Source organism: Hyla sarda, chromosome 13, assembly GCF_029499605.1.
Source record: "Hyla sarda isolate aHylSar1 chromosome 13, aHylSar1.hap1, whole genome shotgun sequence".
In the NCBI taxonomy this organism is placed as follows: Eukaryota; Metazoa; Chordata; class Amphibia; order Anura; family Hylidae; genus Hyla; species Hyla sarda.
Genome location: NC_079201.1, coordinates 8,760,122 through 8,775,270, shown reverse-complemented (window position 1 = coordinate 8,775,270; position 15,149 = coordinate 8,760,122). Strand labels below are relative to the sequence as shown.

The window sequence follows — 15,149 nt, the reverse complement described above, 5'->3', positions numbered from 1 at the left end:
GTGGCAGAAAGTTAAACATATTTGTAAATTACTTCTATTAAAAAATCTTAATCCTTCCTGTACTTATTAGCTGCTGAATACTACAGAGGAAATTCTTTTCTTTTTGGAATGCTCTCTGATGACATCACGAGCACAGTTCTCTCTGCTGATGTTATTATAATAATAATAACGCTTTATTTATTGTTGTCCTTAGTGGGATTTGAACCCAAGTCCCCAGCACTGCAAACCACTGAGCCACCATGCTGCCCTTAGCATACATCTGCTATGCACGGTTGCCAAAATGGACAGAGATGTCAGCAGAGAGCACTGTGCTCGTGATGTCATCAGTGTTCCAAAAAGAAAGGAATTTCCTCTGTACCATTCAGCAGCTAATAAGTACTGGAAGGATTAAGATTTTTTAATAGAAGTCATTTACAAATATGTTTAACTTTCTTCCACCAGTTGATTTAAAGGAAAAAAAGGTTTTCACCGGAGTACCCCTTTAAGTCCAACAGAGAGAGAGGCTGTGTCCACAGGTGAGTGCTTAAAATTCTACACTGAGGGACACAGGTAAGAAAGAAGAACCTAAATGCCCTCCTGCCAACTCTGATAGGAAAGAGAGGAGATAATCCTGGGGCTCCTCAGACTCTCTTCCATTCCACTTGTGCGTTCACACAACGGAATTCTCGCAACTGAATTCCGCGAGCGGAGGTTCCGCCTGACGGCCGCCGCCGGGGATACTTCGGCGCTAGGGCCGCAGGGGACACTGAGCCGTCATCATTGATGGCTATGGTCCGCTCGCGGATTCCGCACAAAGAATGAACATGTTCTTTCTTTGCGCGGAACACTTTCAGCAGCGGAAATGTCCGCCGCTGAAATTCCGCAGTGTGAACGGGTCTCGCGGAAACCCGTTCACACTAATATTAAAGTTCACACCACGGAATTGCGCCCGCAGAATTGCGCGGCGGAATTGCGCCCGTAAATTCTGCGGCAATTCCGTAGTGTGAACGTTACTCTGTAGCCTGAAGCTTGATTCCAGTACAAACCAAAATTAAGTAGAGCCTGCTTGGATTTTAGCCATTGAGAAGTAAGGAGAAGATTTATTACTGACAAAATTTAGGGGGAAATTTACCATTGTCTTCGCTAGTGGCAGATTGTGAAAGTTCCTAAATTTTTGCCCAAGAGTCCATTTTGCAACATTTTAAAGGGGTATTCCAGGGAAAAAATTTTTTTTTTATATATCAACTGGCTCCAAAAAGTTAAACAGATTTGTAAATTACTTCTGTTATAAAATCTTAATCCTTTCAGTACTTATGAGCTACTGAAGTTGAGTTGTTCTTTTCTGTCTAAGTGCTCTCTGATGACACCTGTCTCGGGAACTGTCCAGTTTAGAAGCAAATTCCCATAGCAAACCTATTCTGCTCTGTGCAGTTCCCGAGACAAGCAGAGATGTCAGCAGAGAGCACTGTTGCCAGACAGAAAACAACAACTCAACTTCAGCAGCTTATAATTATTGAAAGGATTAAGATTTTTTAATAGAAGTAATTTACAAATCTGTTTAACTTTCTGGAGCCAGTTGATATATATATATATATATAAAAAAAAAGTTTTTTCCTGGATAACCCCTTTAAGACTAGGACCCAATAACTAATTTGTGTTTATTGTGTTATTTTAAGCTGAGTGTTCTCTAAGTGAGTGATCATCAGCAGCAGTGGGTTACAGTTGTGTTTGGTAGAAACTATTTCTCAACCTTTGTTACAGCCACTGTACCGTAGGTTACTATACCATGGGCGCTTTTGTACAACGTTATTCTAGCCAGGCCTGTCATGTAGGCCCCATTCTCTTGTACTGTGGGTGTAATTATACAGGAGTGTACTTGCATTGTGCTTTGGAATTTGTTGCACTTTTCCCTACCAGTATTTATTCTGCCTGAACCATCACTGTTTAAATCGGTCAAGATGTTTATTTCTACATCTTGTAACAGCGTGCTGAGCTTAGGTGAGGGTTCCCCAAGTTGACCCCCAGGCAAAAGAGGAAGACCTTTCTTCAATACTATAGATCTACCATCAATATTTGTGTGGAGTCCTTGCACATAGTGGGGTTAAAAGAATAAGAGGGTGGCACTAAGTAAAATAAAGGATTATGGGGGGTATTTATCAAAGGATTTATGTGGGTTTTTTTTACGTAACTTTGGCGCAATACTTTGGTGCAGTGTCTTTTTGTGCCAAAGTTTGGCGCATTTTCTCCACTGTCATTTTTACAACTTTCTCCTGTGTGTAATTTTTACTTTAGTCAGTAATTCATCATTTGCGCCAATCGATCTTTGGTGCAATTTTGCACCTTTAGGGGATTTTCTTTGGCACGAATCACCGGCAAGAAATTTTGCACATGGAAAACACACTTCGCAATTTGTCAGAAAATGTAAAGGCGTCAAAATACATTAAAAAATTTTTGGGTGAAAGCAGCGACGCCTCCAGGGCTGCGCAATACTATCCTGCGACATAGTTGTCTCTGAGGGACCTTCACCCTCCGTTGAGCCAGCATTGGACATGGCCACACAGGTTCAGGAAAGGTAAGCACTAAAGCAGTGGTCTCCAACCTGCGGACCTCCAGATGTTGCAAAACTACAACTCCCAGCATGCCCGGACAGCCAACGGCTGTCCGGGCATGCTGGGAATTGTAGTTTTGCAACATCTGGAGGTCCGCCGGTTGGAGACCACTGCACTAAAGTAACCAAAAAAAAAAACCTTCCCAAGTTGAAAATCCATTTCACATGGTGGCTATAAACCCCACAAAAGAAAATATCTCACGTCGCTTGCTGATATACTGCAGGAGGGACTCCGAAATGGCTGCTCTACAGGGTAAAATACGCATCCTCTGTGGCGGTAAGTTCTGTGTAAAAGACACTGTGAACAGATGATTTCTACATTTGCACCAAAATTACTAAGAACTTGCACCAAATGATAAATTTGATGCATGTCCACGAAATTCAAAGTGAAAAAAAAGGGCAAAAAGAAACAGTCAACAGGCAAAATTGATAAATACCCCCCTATGGGTACAAGCTCACTGAATTGAATACATAACTCCAAACTCTCCTTTCATCTAAAAAAAAATGGGAACATTTCACGAAAAAAATAAAGCTGTTCATGAATAAACATCTGACGGAAACTGTGGGATGAAATGGGGTATAGAGATCAAGTGACAAAAAAGAGACATAAAGAATACACAACTTAGAAGGAGGCCTAGGAGAAACATAAGACAACATTTTTAAGGGATAAAAGCTTACGGCACTGAACAGAGATAAGTCGCCCTTGGAGAAGGTTCAGGAGCAAACACAATAGAACAATGCAAAAGAGGAGACACAATTGACTTCAGATCCCTTGTGAAACCCATAGATCAAAATAACCCTTCGCATTTTACCAGTGACAACCCTAATGCTACAGTAGAGTTTCTACCAAGAAATCAAGTTTGAAGGGTGAAGAGTATGGGAAGAAGATGTATTTCATGTCACACTAGATGCAATGTGCCAGGATGTGCCTTTTACAACATATGTTCCTGACCAACATTAGGAAGAACATAATAAAATAGTTTAAAGTGACACCAAGAGCAGACAAAATTGCCCAGACCAGGCCAAAAAAAAAAAAAACATCCACGCATTCCACTTCTTCCTACGGTCTGGCGTGTCTCCCAGATAGAGGCGGATACAAATATCGAGAGGCATGTGATGTCATCTGACCCCGGGTCAGCCTTTTTTGCAGCTTTTATGTTTGTTTTCATGTTAGTAATATGTCTGTGATATGTAAGGACCTGAGGAAGAGGGGTATGTCTGTCTGCTCTGGTATTAAAGGGTACCTCTCATCAAATAAACTTTTGATATATTTTAGATGAATGAATGTTGAATAACTTTCCAATAGCATGTTAATGAAAAATATGCTCCTTTCTATTGTATTTTTCCCGATCAGTCCTGTCCGCAAGCATTTCTGACTCATGCTGGAGTCCTAAACACTCAGAGCTGCCAGCCTGCTTTGTTCTCAGCCAAACAGGCTGTGAACAAAGCAGGCTGGCAGCTCTGAGTGTTCTCCCTTGTGAACAAAGCAGACTGGCAGCTCGTAGTGTTTAGGACTCCAGCATGAGTCTGAAATGCTTGCTGCCAGGACTGGTAGGGAGACCCCTAGTGGTCATTTCTTCAAAGTGGAAAATTAAATAGAAAGAAGCATATTTTTGTCACAACAAGGTTCAAATCAGTATACAGAGGGATGGTCAGAATCAGATCCAAGGGTTAAAGTCCAGGAGAGTATGTCAGTCCAGAATCACAAGGCAGAAGGGAAAATTTTGGTAAAAAGGAAATATAGCACTAAAGTCCAGCATGAAACTTGTGTGAGACATAAAAGACCAATCACAGGTGACTCTGGCCAGTACCACCAGGCAGCGTGGAACACCGTCATTGAGCCTTATGGGCTGGGCATCTGATTGCCAGGTATGTAAGTAGGTTGCTAGCTCACTTGGTGGGTATCCAATAAACAGCTTGGTAGGAAGGGGGCTTGATAATGGCGGCGAGAGGCCGAGGAAACGTTGCTCTCCTGTTTTTTTACACTGGAATGATGAAATAAATCCACGTTTTTTCACATTTTTTTTGTGTGCTGCTATTTTCTGGAGTACTATTTGAAGTGGGGCTCCAACCCAAGCCCCCATATAGCGTGCACCAACTACAGATTTACTACAAGGTTGGTAGGAAGGTAGCTACTTATGTAGCCAGACAACTAGCTAGTTAGGTTGTAAGCTAGCTAGCTAAATAGCCATTTAGATAGGTAAGTAGCCAGCTAGGTTGTTAGGTAGGTAGCTAAATAGGTTGGTAGGTAGCAAGGTAATAAAAAAACTAGGTTGGTAGATAGCCAGGCAGGTAGGTAGATTGCTAGGTAGGTTGTTAGCTAGTTAATAGTAACGTAACCAGGTAGCTGGGTGGATAGCTAGGCACATAGGTAAGTAGGTAGCTATGCACTCCCACCCCCTCCAGTAGGTAAATATGTCCCTCCTTCTTTGTGCCAAGACATAAAAAAATAAAACAAAAACCTATTTCCCATGCAGCAATCTCCAAAAAAGCATGGCTGCATCCTACCTTCTCTACTGTGCGGGCGCTGATGAGTGACGTCATTGGCGCTTTGGCCCGGGGTAGAGGTCAAGACTGCTCACTCTGACAGGCAGCTCTCCATTGTATGTTCACATGCAGTTGAAAGCGGCGCTCGCTTACCTAGGCATCTGGATTCCCAATTAATGATCAGGCTCCTGTGTTGAGCAGTTAGAGCTGCCCCTGAGTGCTCAGTATAGATGCCCACAGGATGGCAAGCATTGCCTCTTCTATACTATAGTTATTCTCTGTGAGTGAAAACATCACTGACTTCTACAGAAAACCGTCCAGTTTCTGTTTGGTGTGGTAGAAAACCAGTGGATGGATATTGATGCCAGAACACGTCTTGCAGCTTATTCCTAGCCCTGGACTTTTCATTACAGAAAAGGTGTAATGGCGGGATGACTACTGATGTATTTTTACATAATTGTGCTCATTTGTTTCATAAAAAAACTAAACCAAAACAGGTTTAACTAGAATTGTCATGAGGACAAATCCTTCTATAAAGAGCCCTCTGCTGGTACATACTGTAGAGTATGTGGAAAGTTAGGATTTGGTACCTTATGTCCTTCATGATCTCCCGATGTTCTCTTTCCATCTGACCTCCTGCTCTCCATCCTTGTGTGTACCTTCATGGCCAGTAATCCTCTTGTTAGGTGGCATCTCTGGTTTAACCTTTAGCACACATCCATGCTTAATGCCTCTTAAAGACCAGGACCCACTAATGTCCTTTAGACACTGCCAGTCATTCTCACCCAGGCTGGTTAACTCTCCAGGGCCACATCATGTTAAACCTCTGTCATACTTGGAGGTAGACATAGGAATACCATCAAAAAGGTACTCAGGCTTATACTGGGGCATATTCACTAAGGGTCACTGTAATAGACCACACTCATTTACTTTTGGTCATGTGCTCATCAATTTCCTGAAACTGTTTTTGGGGTTTTGGGTTCTTCACTAGTAGACTATGTTTTTGTGTATGCTGAAGTATCATAACTTTTTAATTATATTCCTACGTAGATCTCAACAGAAATGTGAACTGAATGGACCTGAAGGATACAGCTAATTTCCTCACTCTATTTAGTTTTTTTTCTCTCTGCTTCCTAAGAGCCGTAACTTTTTATATTTTACTGTCCACAGAGCTGTACGAGGGCTCGTTCTTTGTAGCACAAGTTATATTTCTATTGCCACCATTTACAGCACCATATCATTTATTGAGAAACTTTATCAAAACAATGATTTATTGGGTGGAACAGAAAAACATTTCCATAGACTGAACTGTGGGAGCGTAGAAGGGTAGGGGTCATGTTGTTTGCATGGTGAGCTGCCATGTAAATCAAAGCCATTTCAGGATACATACAACTTTGTGATCACTTTTTTTAACCCATTTTTTGGTAGCAAGGTGACCTAAACAACAATAATTTTGATATTTGGGTTTTCGTTATGTTATGGTGGTCACTATGCGCGAGAAATCATGTGATGTTTGGACTTTCAGAATGTGGTGACACCAACATGTAACACATACGGATTGTGCTACATCTTCCACCACGTATAGACTTACCCTTTTATACAGTATTAGCCTTTTATTTACTTTGTGCTTCTACTTGTGCTACACTATATTGCCAGCAAAGCAAAAAAAATTAATAAAATGCTAAAATGACTGCTCTGCTATGGAATAAGAACAAATTCCATGGCATAAGATAGTTGGGCTCACAGGGATCATCAGGTTAGCTACACCAGCCCAAGGTGACCTGTATAATTTGAAACTGTTTCCTTTTAATGTATACAAATTTGATTATGTTTTCTTGTTCAGTCCTATGGCTTTCCTTGAACACTAGAGGGCACTATACACATATGGTGGTGACTGGTCTATCTGGGCCTCCATTGATGTAAAAAGGGGGCATACTTGCCAACAGTCATGATCTTGCCAGGCAGAAACAAATAATTATGGGCTCAACCAAAATCGTTAGTGCATGTGGCAAGAGTACAACATAGCATAAAAAAGCATAAAAAGCACATTTGAAGGTGCACACCAATGCTATCTTATAAATGCTTTATTAGAAGTACATCACATAATAGACCATACAATTAAAAACACTTAAAATAAGGGGGCCAGATAACACACAGCCTCCCTAAGCCACAGAGGGGAACCCCAAACCCGGGGACTTCCCCCAAGGGACACCCGCCTAATCCCAATAATGGGGGGGGGGGTAATTGAAATGGCATAGGGGGGATTGGGAATTGAGATGGCCCCTCTGATCCCCCTGTGCATTTCATTAACCCCTGTCCTCCCCTCTGTGCCATTTCATTAACCCCCCTCCTCCCCCTGTGCCATTATATTAACTCCCACCCACCTGTGCCATTTCATTTACCCCTTCAACAACTCTCATGAGATCGGATTTGTAGTTTAGCAACAGCTGGGGGCACCCTGTTACTAAACTACAAATCCCATGGTGAAAGTTGTAGTTTAGCAACAGCTGGGGGCACCCTGTTCCCAAACTACAAATCCCATGGTGGGAGTTGTAGTTTAGCAACAGCTGGGGGCACCCTGTTCCTAAACTACAAATCCCATGGTGGGAGTTGTAGTTTAGCAACAGCTGGTGTAAAAATGCCACCAGCCTCCTGTTGCATGACTACAACTCCAGGCATGCCCTTGTAGTTTTTCCCCATTGCTTTTACTTACCTCAGTCAGGACCGATCCGAATAAGTTCGGTAGGGTTGCGGCGGCAGTGACTGGCTCCTCTATGGTCGCGCGCACTGCCTCATGCTTTGATCAGACCCACGCTCAGGCCGGCTGCCGACGTGACGTGACCTCACGTCACTCTCTCCCAGGCAGCCACCGCGCGGTGCTCTTAAAGAGCCAGTGGCTGCAGCGCGATTCCCGAACACCCCGCGGGCCGCTCAAGTGAGGACCTGGGGGGGTGCAGGGAGGGGTGTTGTTGAGGACCGTGGTGTCACCCCTCCAGGCTCCAGGCTGATGTCACCCGGGTCGCAACGCCATTGGATACCAGGGATATTGAAATTAACTGCCTTAGACCCCTAGGCCTCTGGACGTTAAATCTATATTTACCTCAGATCCCAGAGGTGTTACCAGAAACCCCCTGTTTGGCAATTTATAGGAATATTTATGTAACACGCTCTTTAGTCTGAAGTAACCCATACCTGTCCGCTTCATCTTCTCCCTGGGTTGGACTGATTACTGGCGATCACGGGGGCCGGAGCATTGTGACATCATGTGACGATATGCTCTGCCCCCTCAATGCAAACCTATGTGAGGGGGCGTGACAGCTGTCACACGGGGGGGCGGGGCCGTGATGTCATATTGCTCCGGCCCCCGTGATCGCCAGTAATCAGTTCCGGAGCGAACGTGCTCCGGGGACTGATTCTAACTGGGTGCTTCGTACAAGATCACGGGGGTCCCCATCGGCGGCCGTGGCCCCGCGTTATAGATCGGGAGCGGACTCATGATGTAACGTTACGTCATTGGTCCTTAACAGGTTAATAATTTGGATTCTCAGAACGTGATGATACCAACATGTAACATACGGATTGTTCTGCTGATTCCTGTAGACTTATCCTTATATACTTGTCTTTTTATTCACTTTGTGCATTGGATGATGTTACTTGTATTATACCACATGGCCACTGAAGCAAGAACAATACTGATATTACTGCTCTGCTATGGAATTTGGAAAAATTGGTGACTTTAAAGACTTTTTATTCAGCAAATCTGCAAAAAACTACTTTTAGAGGGACAGTGACCAAATACTCCTTTATCTGCAGCAAAAGACGTTGTGCTAAAGTAACTGCATTGTACAGTATTGGATTTGCACAAGATGTTTCAGTAAAGTGCTAAAAGGGTACTCCGGCGCAAAACATCTTATCCCCTATCAAAAGGATAAGGGAGAAGATGTTAGATCGTGGGGATCCCGCTGCTGGGGACCCCCGCAATCGCCAGCACAGCACCCTGGTCATCCGTGCACTGCCGCCACACCTTCCCCATTCAGGTCTATGGAAGGAGGTGTGACGTCACTAATAGAGATGAGCGAATTTACAGTGATTCGATTCGTCACGAATTTCTTAGCTCGGTAGTATCTGACTTTAGCCTGCATCAATTAGTTCAGCTTTCAGGTGCTCCGGTGGGCTGGAAAAGGTGGATACAGTCCTATGAAACTCTTCTTGGACTTTATCCACCTTTTCCAGCCCACCGGAGCACCTGAAAGCTGAACTAATTTATGCAGCTGAAGTCTGCAACTACCGAGCCGAGAAGTTCGTGTCGAAGCGAATCACTGTAAATTCGCTCATCTCTAGTCACATGGGAGCTCCACGGTCCCGTGTTCTGGACACCTCTGCTGCCGGCCTGGAGATCGCGTGGGTCCCCAGCGGCGGGACCTCCACGATCTAACATCTTATCCCCTATCCTTTTGATAGGGGATAAGATGTTTTGCACCCCTTTAAGGTTGTTTCACAGACTTATAGCACTTTGCACTATGGGGACAACTCAATTAATAAAGGACAATTGGGGTAACGGGTAACTCCAGGTTAGCTACACCATTCTGCCATGTGTCTTAACATGTGAAGAACTTAACTACTACTCCCAGCTGACCTGTATTAAAACTGCCCCTGCTCACTATATAGGTATGTGATTGTATTTTCTTGTTTACTCCTATGGCTTTCCTTTGACACTGGAAGGCACTACAGGCATCTGGTGGTGACTGGCATAGATCTAAAGGAGGGGCACACTTACCAACAGCTACAGTGTTGTCTGGGCATCTCATTGAACCAGGCCATGAATGGGCCAGAGTCCATGTATCTCCACCCAGACTGGGTATTTTGTGGGTGTTCCTGGGAGGTCACAGGAAGGTGAAGGATAAAATGGTGGTAGCTGTAGTTGGGTTTCGGGATTAGAACAACATGGCTGCTTTCATTCAGAATAAGCACCACACCTGTCAATGGGATGTGTCTGGTATTGCAGTTTGGCTGAGCTGTACTACTACATATAACCTGTAAAGAGCTGTGGCGCTGTTTCTGGACTAATACCATCATCATCTTATTATTCTGTACAACAACATGACCATTTGGGTCCCAGCTTTATACCAAGTGAACACAGGACACGATGTGCAGATCTTTTCTACTTTATTGATTATGAGACATAGAAGGAAGAGAAATCATAGAGAGAGGATATAAAGAATCATAAAAGGAGAGGAAACTAAATCATTAGGGGGGAAATTTATTGTGAGGACTTGGCCGGTCCTGGTCAGGAATCCATTGTTGAGCCTGGAATACAAAAATCTGATTTGGAGCGGATTTTTCCTTATTTGTTATGAAGAATAATACTGGTGGCTTACAGTGAGTATCAGGCTGCAAGTTTGCAATGCAGCAAATTTTGCGCGGCAGCTCGAACTCACAGCAGGAAACTCGCTGTAATCCCCCGCCCGTGTGACTGTACCCTAAAAACACTACACTACACTAACACAACACTAACACTAACACAACACTAACACTACACTAACACAAAATAAAATAAAAAGTAAAAAACACTACATATACACATACCCCTACACAGCCCCCCTCCCCTCCCCAATAAAAATGAAAAACGTCCCCCACAGATGTTTAATGAAAATTCTTCAAAGTTGTATGTAAAAATGAAAAAAAAAATCACTAAAATGCTGGTGTTACCCTAAATTTTTCATTTTCACAAGGGAAAAAAGGAAAAAGCCCCAAAAATTTGTAACTCCATTTCTTCTGAGTAAGAACATACCCCAAATGTGGACGTAAAGTGCTCTGCGGGCGAACTACAAGGCTCAGAATAGAAGGTGCGCCATTGGGCTTTTGAAGAGAAAATTTGTCCGGACTTGAAGGCAATGTGTGTTTACAAAGCCCCCTGGTGCCAGAACAATGGACCCCCCCCCCCCCCCCCCACATGTAACCCCATTTTGGAAACTACACCCCTCACGTAATGTATTAAGGGGTACAGTGAGCATTTACGCCCCACAGGTGTCTGACAGATTTTTGGAACAGTGTCCGTGAAAATGAAAGATTACATTTTTCATTTGCACAGCCCACTGTTCCAAAGATCTGTCAAATGCCAGTGGGGTGTAAATACTCACTTCACCCCCTAAATTCTGTGAGGGGTGTAGTTTCTAAAATGGGGTCACATGTGGGGGGGTCCACTGTTCTGGCACCACGGGGAGCTTTGTAAACACACATGGCCCCTGACTTCCATTCCAAACAAAATCACTCTCCAAAAGCTCAGTGGTGCTCCTCCCCTTCTGAGCATTGTAGTGCGCCAGCAGAGCACTTGACGTCCACACATGGGGTATTTCCATACTCAGAAGAGATGGGGTTACAAATTTTGGGGGGCATTTTCTCCTATTACCCCTTGTAAAAAATAAAAATTTGGGGGAAAACCAGCATTTTAGTGAAAAAAATAATAATTTACACATCCAAATTTAACGAAAAGTCGTCAAACACCTGTGGGGTTTCTTGTTACGTTCCTTGAGGAGTGTAGTTTCCAAAATGGTATGCCATGTGTTTTTTTTGTTTGCTGTTCTAGCACCATAGGGGCTTCTTAAATGTGACATGCCCCCCAAAAACCATTTCAGAAAAACTCGCTCTCCAAAATCCCACTGTCGCTCCTTCACTTCTGAGCCCTCTAGTGCACCCGCCGAACACTTGACGTACACATATGAGGTATTTTCTTACTCGAGAGAAATTGGGTTATACATTTTAGGAAGATTTCTCTTCTTTTACCCCTTGCAAAAATGCAAAAATTGGGTCTACAAGAACATGCCAGTGTAAAAAATGAAGATTTTGAAACGCCCCCTCACATAGGCTTGCATTGAGGGGGCGGGGCCCTGACATCACAACGGCCCCCGTGATCGCCAGTATTCAGACCTGGAGCGAACGAGCTCCGCGGACTGATTCTAACAGGGTGCTGCGTGCAAGATCACGGGGGTACCCAGCGGAAGGACCCCTGCGATCAGGCATCTTATCCCCTATCCTTTGGATAGAGGATAAGATGTCTTAGCGCCGGAGTACCCCTTTAACCCCTTGAGGACCCATGACGTATGCATACGTCATCACACCCTGGGTCTTAAGGACCCATGACATATGCATACGTCATGGTCTTTTCCTGGTCTCCGCGGCTCACCCGGCGGAGATCTGAAGCGGATCCCTGCTGAAATCCTTCAGCAGGGATCCAGGGCAAATTAAAAATGTTGTACAGCCCACTGTTCCAAAGATCTGACAGACACCAGTGGGGGGTAAATGATCACTGTACCCCTTGTTACATTCCTCAAGGGGTCTAGTTTCCAAAATGGTATGCCATGTGGGGGTTATTTTGCTGTCCTGGCACCATAGGGGCTTCCTAAATGCGACATGCCCCCCGAGCAAAATTTGCTCTCAAAAAGCCAAATATGACTCCTTCTCTTCTGAGCATTGTAGTTCGCCCGTAGTGCGCTTCAGGGCAACTTATGGGGTACCTCCATACTCAGAAGAGATGGGGTTACAAATTTTGAGGGGTATTTTCTGCTATTAACCCTTGCAAAAATGTGAAACTTGGGGGGGGAAACACACATTTTAGTGATTTTTTTTTTTTTTTTTTTTTACGTATGCAAAAGTCGTGAAACCCCTGTGGGGTATTAAGGCTCACTTTATTCCTTGTTACGTTCCTCAAGGGGTCTAGTTTCCAAAATGGTATGCCATGTGGGTATTTTTTGCTGTCCTGGCATCATAGGGGCTTCCTAAATGCGACATGCCCCCGAGCAAAATTTGCTCTCAAAAAGCCAAATATGACTCCTTCTCTTCTGAGCATTGTAGTTCGCCCATAGTGTACTTCAGGTCAACTTATGGGGTACCTCCATACTCAGAATAGATGGAGTTACAAATTTTGGGGGGTATTTTCTGCTATTAACCCTTGCAAAAATGTGAAATTTGGGGGGAAGCACACATTTTTGTGAAATTTAAAAAAAAAAAAATGTTTGCATATGCAAAAGTCGTGAAACACCTGTGGGGTATTAAGGCTCACTTTTTTAGTTTCCAAAATGGTATGCCATGTGTTTTTTTTTTTTGCTGTTCTGGCACCATAGGGGCTTCCTAAATGTAACATGCCCCCCAAAAACCATTTCAGAAAAATGTACTCTCCAAAATCCCCTTGTCGCTCCTTCGCTTCTGAGCCCTCTACTGCGCCCGCCGAACACTTTACATAGAAATATGAGGTATGTGCTTACTCGAGAGAAATTGGGCTACAAACATAAGTATACATTTTCTCCTTTTACCCCTTGTAAAAATTCAAAAATTGGGTCTACAAGAACATGCGAGTGTAAAAAATGAAGATTGTGAATTTTCTCCTTCACTTTGCTGCTATTCCTGTGAAACACCTAAAGGGTTAAAATGCTGACTGAATGTCATTTTGAATACTTTGGGGGTGCAGTTTTTATAATGGGATCATTTGTGGGGTATTTCTAAGATGAAGACCCTTCAAATCCACTTCAAACCTGAACTGGTCCCAGAAAAATTGGAAAATTGCTGCTGAACTTTGAAGCCCTCTGGTGTCTTCCAAAAGTAACAACATGTCAATTTTATGATGCAAACATAAAGTAGACATATTGTATATGTGAATAAAAAAAATTATTTGGAATATCCAAATATCAAAGTTCGAAAAATGCAAAATTTTCAAATTTTTCATCAAATTTGGGGATTTTTCACCAAGAAAGGATGCAAGTTACCAACATTTTTTACCACCATGTTAAAGTAGAATATGTCACGAAAAAACATTCTCGGAATCAGAATGATAGGTAAAAGCATTCCAGAGTTATTAATGTTTAAAATGACAGTGGTCAGATGTGCAAAAAATGGCCGGGTCCTAAGGTGTAAAATGGCTGGGTCTTTAAGGGGTTAAACTGCATGGTCAATAGCGTTTAGGTAAAAAAAATACCAAAGTCCAAAATTGTGTATTTTTGGTCACTTTGTATACCCTAAAAAAATGTATAAAAAACAATCAAAAAGTCCCATCAGAAGAAAAAACTAGAGATCATGGTGCAATGCCATGATGAGTCTTCATATAGCTTCATATACGGAAAAATAAAAAAAGTTATAGGAGTCAGAAGATGACAAATGAAAAAATTTTAGTAGTAAAAAGTAGTAAAATATAATAAAACCTATCCTTGTAACTGTATGGACCTACAGAATAAAGATATGGTGTCATTTTTACTGAAAAGTAAACTGTGTAGAATCGGAAGCCCCCAAAAGTTACAAAATGGCGTTTTTTGTTATTTTTTTCACTTTTGCACCACAAATATTTTTTTTTCTGGTTTCACCATAGATTTTGTGGTGATATGATTGATGGTATTACAAAGTAAAATTGGTGGTGCAAAAAACAAGCCCTCATATAGGTCTGTAGGTGGAAAATGGAAAGTGTTATGATTTTTAGAAGGTGAGGAGGAAAAATCAAAGGGCAAAAATGAAAAATTAAGTACCGTAATCTGTGCAATAAAATGAAATCCTCTACAAAAACTATTTAAAAAAAATGTGGGCTGGGCAAGTCAGCTTTGCTTTTCGGCCTTTTGGTCTTTGTATAGTGGTTACTTCAGTATCAGTATTGTAGTATCCAGTCACTCTATTGAGGTCATGGTGTGGCGCAATTTGTCCTTGTATTGTGGTCTCTGTATATTGTTTTTATATAATAGCAGTACGATGGTATTAGACACTGCAGTAGTAATATGTTGTGCTGGTGTGGAGGGATTATTTTATGTTTGTAAACCCTAACCTGTGCTAATACCATGTGTTTCCCTGGTGAGCGGTGAGGTATACACTGTACACTGCCATTCTCTTACATTCGGACCAGGGGGATGCACACTACTCTGCCTTGTCTCGGTTACTGCCAAACCATGCTACGCAGTGATGGTGGACACCAAAATGCACCTTCGCCTGTGTAGACAAAAATGTTGGCACCGGCCCTGATCCCTACAGTCCAGTGTGATGGGGGAAATAGTCATTTATGGAAATGTATTGATTCCATCACATTATGTCATTGGAAAAGTCA

The 15,149-nt window shown here is 42.8% G+C and overlaps 1 protein-coding gene across 4 annotated transcripts in view; it reads left to right on the top strand.

Moving 5' to 3' along the window:
• LOC130297721 (urotensin-2 receptor-like) overlaps positions 1-15,149 on the top strand; it is a 645,128-nt gene that overhangs the window by 131,600 nt on the left and 498,379 nt on the right. The window lies entirely within an intron of this gene.